Source organism: Triticum dicoccoides, chromosome 4A (genome assembly GCF_002162155.2).
Source record: "Triticum dicoccoides isolate Atlit2015 ecotype Zavitan chromosome 4A, WEW_v2.0, whole genome shotgun sequence".
In the NCBI taxonomy this organism is placed as follows: domain Eukaryota; kingdom Viridiplantae; phylum Streptophyta; class Magnoliopsida; order Poales; family Poaceae; genus Triticum; species Triticum dicoccoides.
In genome coordinates, this window is record NC_041386.1 from 652,667,295 (window position 1) to 652,679,123 (window position 11,829).

Below are 11,829 nucleotides of genomic sequence, written 5' to 3' on the forward strand. Positions count from 1 at the left end.
AGAAGATAACTTTGTATGACATCGGAGAGCTAAAATATAAAAGTAGGTGTTGTTATCATAAATTTAGAATATATTACTAAATAATATAAATAGCGAGTATGGAATAATGGTGGATCGGTGTGCGGAATTGTCCTAAGCAATTGTTAACAAGATCGATAGTCGTCATTGCAATTTCATATGAGGGAGAGGCATAAACTTACATACTTCTCCTACATGGATCATATGCTCTTATGGTTGTAACCCTAGCAAGCATCCGCAAATACTAAAGATTCATTAAGGTAAAACCCAACCATAGCATTAAAGCATCAAGTCCCCTTTTATCCCATACACAACAACCCCCTTACTCGGGCTTAAGCTTCTGTCACTCTAGCAACCCACTATAAGCGAATCATGAACGTATTGCAACACCCCACAGCGGGAATCCCTCACGCCTGCGCGACACAGAGGGCACCATAGGACAGCACCAAAATAAAACATACAACTCGTACCAATCTAGATCATCAATCAACTCAAAGACAAAAGATATCTACTCAAAACATGATAAGATGGCAACACATCATTGGATCATAATATGTAGCATAAAGCACCATGTTCAAGTAGGGATTACAGCAGGGTGCGAGAGAGTGGACCGCGTAACACAGCTGAGGATGGTGATGTTGATGAACACGATCACTGTGGCGATGATTCCCCTCCCGATGGCACTCCGGTGCCACCAAGAGAGAGGAGGAGAGGTTCTCCCCCTTGTGCTCCCTCCTCCATGGCTTTCCCCCTCTGGTCCTTGGCCTTCATGGAGATGATGGCCCCTCCGAGATCCTCCTCCATGGCCTCCGGTGATGATGGCCCCCTCCGGCAGGGTGCCAGAGAGGGCCTAGATTGATTTCTCGTGGCTACAGAGGCTGACGGCGGCGGAACTTCCGATCTAGGTTAATAACCGAAAGTTTCAGTATTTATAGGATTTTTTGGCATTGGTTTCACGTCAAGGGGGCCTCCGGGTTGTCCACGAGATAGGGGGCTGCCCCCCGGGGGGGCGCCCCCCTCTCTCGTGGGCAGCCCGGGACTCCTCTGGCCCAACTCCGATGCTCCGTGGTCTTCTTTTGGTCCAGAAAAAATCCTAAAAATTGGCACGTCAATTGGACTCCGTTTGGTATCCCTTTTCTGTAAAACACTAAAACAAGGAGAAAACAGAAACTGGCACTGGGCTCTAGGTTTATAAGTTAGTCCCAAAAATCATATAAAATGACATATAAATGCATATAAAGCATCCTAGATGGATAATATGATAGCATGAATACTTCATAAATTATAGATACGTTGGAGACGTATCAAGACATAATGTGAAATAACAACCCACAATGCAATAAATATTGATATAAAAGCATGATGCAAAATGGACGTCTCACTGGTCTAGGAACCAGCGCTATAGCTAAGTTAGCTATAGCGCTTGTCACTAAACCAGCGCTACTGCTATTTTGAGTTAACCATCGCCACGCGGGCTCAAAATTTTGCAAAATCCTCATTCCCCCACTCTCCCACCTCTCCCCCTTCTCTGATGTCGTCGCCCGCGCCGCCGCCGTCGCCCCTGCCCACCAGCCGTTGCCCCTCGACCAGGACCTTGACGCCGGCCCATCGCCCCTGCCCGCCCTCGGCCTCGACGCTGGCATCCTCATCCTCGTCTGCGCCGCTCCGACATCCTCCTCGGCCGTGCTGCCACCGCCGCCGCCGCTCCGACATCCTCCTCATCCGCTCTGGCCTCCTCCTCCTCCTCGTCCCCTCCGGCCTCCTCCTCCTCCTCCTTCTCCTCCCCTCCGGCCTCCTCCTCCTCCTCCTCAGGTACTGCCCCCAACTCTCCCTCCCCCTTCGGCCTCCCTCTCCCCCTCGTCCCCAATCTAGGTTAGCGAATTTTAGGGCAAATTTAGCACAAGTTAGCATTTTTTTAGGAAATTAGGGCAGTAGCAAAAACAGTAGCAAAAAAATTAGGTATAAAAATAGTAGCAAATAAAAAACAGTAGCAAATTTTAAAAACAATAGGAATTTTTTTAAAAAACATTAGCAAAGTTTTAAAAAAAATAGCAATTTGAAAAAACAGTAGCAAAAAAATAAGGTATAAAAATAGTAGAAAATAAGAAAATAGTAGCAAATTAAAAAAACAGTAGCAATTTAAAAAAACAGTAACAAAAAAATTAGGTATAAAAACAATAGCAAATAAAAAACAGTAGCAAAAAAAATTTAAAAAACAGTAGCAAACAAATTAGGTATAAAAACAGTAGCAAATAAAAAAACAGTAGCAAATTTAGCAAAGTTAGCAAAATTTTGAGCAACTTAGCTATGTATGAACCCTAAGAGCAAGTTTGTAGCTATTTTGTCATTTTTGTGTATTTAAGTAGAAGCATGCTTTTGCTTGAATGATATATGTCATTGATGTTATATGTTAGTTTTGCAATGTTGGTTGAATGTCGAAAAATATCCGAGTGGCCTATGTTTTGTCGGAATGTTGATTCATTTTCATTCCGGCAGATTTCAGGCGCTCCATATGTCCACTTTTTAGCAAAGGTCATGCCGAAAATTTCATGCTAGAAACTAGGACATATGAAGTACCCGGGATTTACCGGAAGGGGAATGAATCAACATTCCGACCAAATATAGTTCCCTTTTTTCTCTTTATTATATCTTTTATTTACAATTGTTGAATAGGAAACATGTCTACCGACGCCGAAGTCATGGGTGGTTCTGCTCGCCTCGCAGACCCCATCGAGGCAGCAAATCACTATTTCGATTACCTGGACGGACACCAGATGGGGTTGCATGGTGGCGGCAGTGGCCCAACCCCGACACCGACGCTGACACCGGCACCAGCACCGACACCACCCCCGAGACCGGCAACGATGCTGTCGTAGCTGGTAAAGCACAGAAGAAGAAGACACGAAGACCAAACGAGCTTGGCATCGGACAAATTGTGGTCACAGAGATGCACCCCAAGAAGTTAGAGCCAACGACGCCAGAGGAAGCACGCAAGTGCTGGGGCAATCAACTTGGATGCATCCTCAGGGAAACCGCCAACATCAACGATGAGAGGTTGAAGCAGATACCACATATGGAGCACATGCTCCTAAAGAAGTTGCACAATAGGTTCCTATTCCACGGCCGGGATGAAGGCAAATATAAAGAGCCACGGGATGACATCGCCAAGACAAAGATAAATGACAAGGCGATGGTGATGTTCACCAACGACTTGTCCTCCTAGAAAGTTCGGGTGAAAAAAGCGATTGCGAAGAAAGAAACTTGGTCCAAGATTCATGCGGATAATCCGACAATGACGGCAGAGGACTTTACAAAATTCAAGAAGAATTGCGGTAAAGAAGAAATCAAGGCAAAGTCGGAGAAAATGAAGGTGCTCCAGGCCAGGAACACGCCTCCCCACCGCCTCGAAAGCCGTGGTTACGAGGGGAAGAGGCACATATGGGCCAAGGACGATGCCGAACATGAAAATCTCGGAATCCCATTTATGTTTACTATTGGTTGCTTTTATTTTGCTAATCATGCATCTATGTTTTCTTAAGTACATTATGTTGCATATTATCGTTCAATTCATCAACTCACAATGCAGGTACATAGATCAGAGATGGCGAAGGACTACTACGCCGTGTATGTTGGGAGGGTTCCAGGAATCTACGACCACTGGCCAGCCGCTCAGGCCAAGGTGCACAGGTACCCGGGTGCTAGCCTTAGAGGGTTCGACAATAGAGCCAAAGCGGAAAGTAGTTACTTGAGGTGGGCACTCCAGCATGAGCAGGGGCGGGACCGCCGGTACTACATAGTCGCGCTCTTGCTCATGCTGATCGCTCTTCTCTTCTACATCATGGTTTAGATAGAGATGATGAAACTTGTGTGTGTGCCATGACCATGCGGTTGCACTTATTCGAGACATGACATTATCGCACTTGTGTATTGCTATTTTCGAGATGTGATGATATTTGTGTTGAATGATGATGATGATGATGGTATGACGAGACTACTGTTTGTCTATGATATGTGAGAATAGTGTATGTTTAGTATGATGTGATGAAACTATTGTATAGAGTCTGTATAAATACATCACAAATATGTTGAGGGTGCAAATCTGTGAAAGCAGGAATATTAGCAGTAGCGCTGGAAAATACTTACCAGTAGCGCTGGCCTAGCAGCAGCGCTTCATAAGAACAAGCGCTATAGATAGTTATCAGTAGCGCTGCCCATACCAGCGCTACTACTAGGGTTTAGCTTTAGCACGACAGCAGTAGCGCTGGACCCAGCGCTACTGCTATGCATATTTCAAGCGCTACTACTAGGGTTTTCCCTAGTAGTGTAGTTCTGCCTCCTATATATTCACATATATTCCCAAACCACCAGAAGAATCCACGAAAACACTTTTCCACCGCCGCAACCTTTTGTTCCTGTGAGATCCCATCTTAGCGCATTTTCCGGCATCCTGCCGGAGGGGGATTCGATCATGGAGGGCATCTACATCAACTCTATTGCCCTTGCCAATGAAGCGTGATTAGTCCACCATAGACCTACGGGTCCATAGCTAGTAGCTAGATAGCTTCTTCTCTCTCTTTGCTTCTCAATACCATGTTCTCCTCGATGTTCTTGGAGATCTATCTGATGTAATACTTTTTTGCGGTGTGTTTGCCGAGATCCGATGAATTGTGGATTTATGATCAGCTTATCTATGAATATTATTTGAATCTTCTCTGGATTCTTATATGCATGATTTGGTATCTTTGTATTTCTCTTTGAGTTATCGGTTTGGTTTGGCCAATGCTACCTCTTGAGCTTGTGTTGGTTTTCCCTTGAAGAGGAAAGGGTGATGCAGCAAAGTAGCGTAAGTATTTCCCTCAGTTTTCAGAACCAAGGTATCAATCCAGTAGGAGACAATGCACAAGTCACCGAATACCTGCACAAACAATCAACAACTTGCACCCAATGCGATAAAGGGATTGTCAATCCCTTCACGGTCACTTGCAAAAGTGAGATCTGATAGAGATAGATAAACGGTAAAGTAAATATTTTTGGTATTTTTGATTTATAGATTGGAAAGTAAACATTACAATTTAAAGGAACGGCGACGGAAATTGGCAAGTTGATGGGAAACTAATAGATTCAATATAATGGAAAAGAGACCCGGGGGCCATAGGTTTCACTAGTGGCTTCTCTCAAGATAAATATTACGGTGGGTGAACAAATTACTGTCGAGCAATTAATAGAAAAGCGCATAGTTACGATGATATCTAAGGCAATGATCATGAACATAGGCATCACGTCCGTGTCAAGTAGACCGAAACGATTCCGCATCTACTACTATTACTCCAGACATCGACCGCTATCCAGCATGCATCTAGAGTATTAAGTTCATAAAGAACGGATTAACGCATTAAGTAAGATGACATGATGTAGAGGAATTAACTCAAGCAATATGATGAAAACCCCATCTTTTTTATCCTCGATGGCAACAATACAATACGTGCCTTGTTGCCCCTACTGTCACTGGGAAAGGACACCGCAAGATTGAACCCAAAGCTAAGCACATCTCCCATTGCAAGAAAGATCAATCTAGTAGGCCAAACTAAACCAATAATTCGAAGAGACTTGCAAAGATATCAAATCATGCATATAAGAATTCAGAGAAGAACCAAATATTATTAATAGATAATCTGACCATAAATCCACAATTCATCGGATCTCGGCAAACATACCGCAAAAGAATGTTACATCGAATAGATCTCCAAGAACATTGAGGAGAACATGGTATTGAGAATCAAAGAGAGACAAGAAGCCATCTAGCTAATAACTATGGACCCGAAGGTCTGTGGTAAACTACTCACACTTCATCGGAGAGGTAACGGTGTTGATGTAGAAGCCCTCCTTGATCGAATCCCCCTCCGGCGGGACGCCGGAAAAGGTCCCTAGATTGGATCTCAGGGGTATAGAAGGTTGCGGCGGTGGAGAAGTGGTTCCGTGGCTCCCCTGGATGTTTTCAGGGTATAAGAGTATATATAGTCGAAGGAACTAGGTCAGGGGAGCTACGAGGGGCCCACGAGGTAGGGGGCGCGCCCTACCCCCTAGGCGCGCCCTCCTGCCTCGTGGCTGCCTCGTGCGTCTCCGACTTCATCTCCAAGTCTTCTGGTTTCTTTTCGGTCCAAGAAAGATCATCGCGAAGGTTTCATTCCGTTTGGTATTCCTTTTCCGTGAAACTCCAAAATATGCAAAAAAAATAGAAACGGGCGATGGGCCCTCGATTAATAGGTTAGTCCCAAAAATAATATAAAATAGCATATATCTGCCTATTAAACATCCAAAACAGATAATATAATAGCGTGGAACAATAAAAAATTATAGATACGTTGGAGACGTATCAACCAACTAGATTGGTATTTCTTACAATGAAGAGTAGCTTTGGGTTCAATCTTGCGTGATTTCACCCAGTGACAAAGTAGGGGTAGAGAGACAGGTATTGCATTGTTGCCATCGAGGATAAAAAGATGGGTTTTTTTATCAAATTGCTTGAGTTAATTCCTCTATATTATGTCATCTTACTTAATGCGTTACTCCGTTCTTTATAAAATTAATACTCTAGATGCAGGCAGGAGTCGGTCGATGTGTGGAGTAATAGTAGTAGATGCAGACAGGAGTCGGTCTACTTGACACGGACGTGATGCCTATATTGCATAATAATTGCCTTGTATATCATCATAACTTTGCCCTTTTCTATCAATTGCTCGATAGTAATTTGTTCACCTACCGTATTATTTGCCTTCATGAGAGAAGCCTCTATTGAAACCTATGACCCCGGGTCTATTTTCCATCATATTAGTTTCCGATCTACTATTTTCCATCATATTAGTTTTCAATCTACTATTTTTTAATCTTTTATTTTCAGATCTATAAACCAAAAAACCCAAAAATATTTTATCTTTTGTTTAGTTCTATTTATCTATCTCTGTCAGATCTCACTTTTGCAAGTGACCGTGAAGAGACTGATAACCCCTTTATCGCGTTGGGTGCAAGTGTTTGATTGTTTGTGCATGTACTGGTAATTTGCGCATTTTCTCCTACTGGATTGATACCCTGGTTCTCAAGCTGAGGGAAATACTTATCTCTACTTTGTTGCAGCACCCTTTCCTCTTCAAAGGAAAAACCAACGCAAGCTCAGGAAGTAGCAGTGGCCGCCGGCATCAATCCAGCACCCCACGCACAGCGCGCTCCTCACCACGCCAGATCTATCGCGTCGTCGTCGTGTCGTGCATCGGCGTCTAGCAGCCTCTGCGGCCCCGCCGCAAGCCTGTGCCACCAGCACCGCCCCGCGCAGTCCCGCCGCTGCGCCCCGCACAACGCACAATGCCCCTGCCCGCCGGTGCATCCCGCGCCGCCACCGCGCATGTGAGGTGGGAAGGAATCCCCGCCACGGCGAGGAGATCAAAAGGAGTATGGGGGTGGGGGCGAGGTGAGGGGCGCTCGCCAGCTACCGCTCGTGGGAGAGATGGGGGCGAGAGGCGAGGATGATCTAACTTAATTAGGCAGGCATGTACCTAGTGCGACCTCAGGTTTTCACACTGGAGCTTTGAGACTGATGCTTGAGAAGCACCACCAAATCAAAATCAAATGGACATCACCAAATGTCTCTACATACACATGTTCGTGGACACCCGGCGGAGGAAGGCCATCCAACCAGTCATCAAATGTCCACCTTTGTCTGCCTCCTCCCTTTAACAAGTTTATCTAGATCAATAGCAATTCAACTATACATTTAAAATAGTTACAAACAAATGCAACTACTACCAAAATCACCATATGTTCATCAAGTTTTATACATCCATCGATCTCAAAAGTCCCTAGTCCGGCTATCCATGCCAAAGACCTCAGTTTCGGCCTATTTTTCACACTTCTTTTGCGCAAAAATGTTTGTACATGCTAGCACCATAATCTTGAATGAATTTCACAGCATCGGGGTTCAAGTCCGCCACCTTCATAAACAACATCTTTTGCACCTTGGGTTAGGTCTTGATAGCAATGTTTTGCTCCTCAAGCTTAAGATTTTCGAATCTCCATGTACATGTCAAATCTCTCCGCTTTTTGCTCCTCCTTCACATCATTGTGCTTGGCACCCTCCTCCTCTTTCTTTGACATGATGACCTCAAACTTCTCTGTCATCTTTGTCGCCGCCCGTTCCCGCTTCTGCTTCTCCACCTCCCACTTCCTCCCTCAGTTCCTGGCACATGGGTGGCCAGACCAAGCCCTTCTTTGTTGGATCACCACCTTCATCTTCATTGGCTATGGAGGTCTTGAGGGAATTGGCAATGATGTTGAGCCATTTACTTTGACCATTCACTTTCATCCAACAATGCATAAATATAAAGTTGTATCTATCTTGTGGTACAACATGCACAAGCGTGCAGCTAGCAAATGAAGACGATGACATGGTCAGCAAGTTGCAACATTAAGCAAAAATGACCAACACATAGAGCAACAAGCCATAAACTTATGAGCTCGAGGAGTGACACGCCACTTGGCCACAGGTTTTCCACTTGTTTGTAGGAGTCACAAAACTTGTTGACGATCTATTGAATGATGTAACATCGACGGGCTAGCGATTTTGTATTGCAATCATGAATCACTTCCGTGTGGTATGGACCGTAACACTTTTTCTCATGAAACAAAGTCATGCACGTTGTGCCAAAATGTCACACCCTTTCTGCCTCATGCCTTGAAACAGATCCAAACTAGTGACCAACCACGCCTCACAGAACAATCCCTCTTCTTCATTGGGTTGGCACCCGATGACCAGTGGTTCTTCAGCTCAAAGTCCATCTAGGAGTCATCCACTTGTTCGTCTTTGTAGCCGCCTCTGTCGTGGATGATTTTCATCATCGCCTCGTCGTTTGCTGCCGTCGCGCTTGGTTGAGGCATTTTGGCAAATGGTTACCAGGTATCGACGGACGAAACTTCAGTGGTAATCCGCAACCGGACAAGTGTCGGCGACATCATGAAAATGTAATTGTTTTGTCGTTGAGATCGACAGTCAACGACGCTGGATGGCCAGAGGTGAAGGAGGACGCGACGATTGTTGTGTGTCAGGCGTACCGTGGTGATGGGCGTAGTAGTAGGGCCGCTTGTACTGGGCGGGTCAGGCCTTCAATTACCCGGCGGCACCAGCCCAGCAATGTGTTGTGGATGACGAGGTCCAGCCTAAACAGCCGCCACAACCTTCTCCGCGTTCTTCTTCTCCTTGGCGCGCCTACCTTGGTGGAGAGCGTACAACACCTTGCAGGTGGACACCTTTGGGTCCAATGGGACGACAAACATCATGATCGGCTCATGCAACGGCGAACGGCGAGGTTTTGGCGGTTGTGATCAGGGCGGAGGCAGCTAGAGCAGCGAGCTTTTGCGTGGGAGTAGTGGCAGGATTGTGAGAATGTGCGAGCTCCAGCTTAGTTTGGGGTGGGTCCGAGGGGTCGGAGTACGACGCGGTGGACGTCCGGACTCCCCCAAATTTGCCTCGACTTTGGTGTTGGTTTGTGGGATTCGGACGCCCTAACGAGTCCGAAAATTTTAGATTAGCCCTGTTGGATGCCTAAAAGTGTCTGGACAGTTCGGTCTGAACATTTGGGGTCGCTTAGGTGACCCGGATTGGAGTTGCCCTGAGCTAAGATTTGTTGCTCGGTTTACTAGCACTAGTCGCAGCCACCGCTGGCAACCTATGGTGGCCGCACGAGCGCCCTGCACCACCCATCATAGTGCCCGCCTCTGTCGCCACCACCACCTTCTTGTCCTCCCACCCGTCTCTGCCCTCCTCTGCCACACCAACTCCGCCGAGCCGCCGATGCCTTCCGCCCGCTGCCGGGCACCGCCCCCTCGCCGGACACCAATTCAGCTTCTCCATCGCGACGCTCTTCGACGAGGGCCTACGTTATATTCGAATAATGAAATTGAAAAGGTATACTTTTGAAATGTTGTGAACTGTGTGAGGTAGAGACGTAAAATTTTGAATTATCTGGGTTTGAAATTTGAGTTAAACTGAGCTGGTATGCAAACATATACTCCCTCCGTATAGTAAAGTTGGTATAAAACAACACTTATTTATTTTTACTAGTAAGTTTGCACGTGCAAAGCACAGTGTAATCTCGAAATAATTCTAAGCCTCCCATGTTGCATCAGGATGTCCTTTACAGTCGGAGAACACATCTCTAATAGTATATTTGTGTCGTAGTGGCGCGTTGCTGCGGGTACCATTTTAAAACCAATGCATAAATAAGTGCCTAAAACCAATGAAAACAAATGTAAGAGTTTTACATATTTAAAATGATAAAACATAAAAGAAGTGTGTGTGACAAAATGATGTATAAAAGAGAAAAAAGAATCCCCACAAAAAGAAGACATGATTAATGAAGTGGCGTTGTTTGAGTTGATAGGTTAATGCAAAAATACATGCATGTGTGGGAAAAAAAGGACATGCATGACCAATGAGATGGCATAATTTACATTAATGCAAAAGTAACTTATGAAGACATGCATGACTCCTTGATGCCACACGATTTTGATCGGAAGGCTGTAAATAATTGAAGTGATGTGGAAGCACGCATGTATAAAGAAATCTAGTAGTGGGGGCTAGCTATTTAGATATAGAAGATTTGTGTCGTAGTGGTTATATAGCGGACATATGTGCCACCTTCAATTATCTCTGACATTTTCCAAATTGATGAAGTATTAAGAAATGAATTAATATCACTACATTTTGATCCATGAATGTTATTTAATAACAGGTGATACCTAATACCACATGCGTATACTTAATCCCGATCTTGACAAACTCATCATATGAAACCACAAAAGAAAATCCATTCAATCAATTACACAAAACATAGACTTCTGAAGTATTAAATAGCAACAAAAGAAAACTGTAAATTAACTTTGCATCAGCCATGACTTAAGTACGCGCAAATTCCAGTGAAATCAATCATCCGCCCCATTATTGTGTGCACAAGGGATTATACACAAAAGTGAAAGAAATAATGTTTACTTAATCTTTTAGTAAATCTAGTATGATTGGAGAAGCATGAAGATATTTTACTGACCTTGATGCCTAGTAGAAGGAAAGTAATAGAGCACACAGACTTACCAATGCCTAGTTTTCATGATGTTTTTTTTCATAAATATGCCATCTCTGAATTTATTGTACTGACATCGCTGACTATCTTCTAAAAAGGATAAGACCTGAGCAATGAGCTATTAATTTTCCTTCACCAATATGATGGACCTCTCAAATGGGGCTTGTTGCAACCAGCAAAGATCCTACATCTTGTCACCTTAGGTTCGGAATATTAGCTTCAGCATCGCAACAACTTCAAGATTTGCAGTACTATTATCTACGCTACTTTTGTGCCCTTTCATATAAGTAACAACACCTATAAGATCATCAATATGCATCTTTATACTAAGGCAAAATGAAATAATAAGCATCTACATGATAACAGGAAGGTCAGTTTTATACCAGACTGCTTGTGAATGTATTGATTAATCATATTGACTTGGCTTTTTCATATGGATAAAACTATGCAGTTCCCTTCAGCTTGGTGAGAACAAATGCATAGGTAGAAGACGTCTACACATCTGAAATTGCTAATTAGCTGAAAACGCGAGTCTGATCATATTTTGATAACACAACAGAATCGAAAAATACATCAAATCAATATGACACCTGGCGGCTGGTGCGTGGCAAGGGCATGTAACTGGCCAAACTTAACGCAATGACAGATCCAAAGGTCATGGTCGTCGCTTGAACCTGCGTTGGTTCCC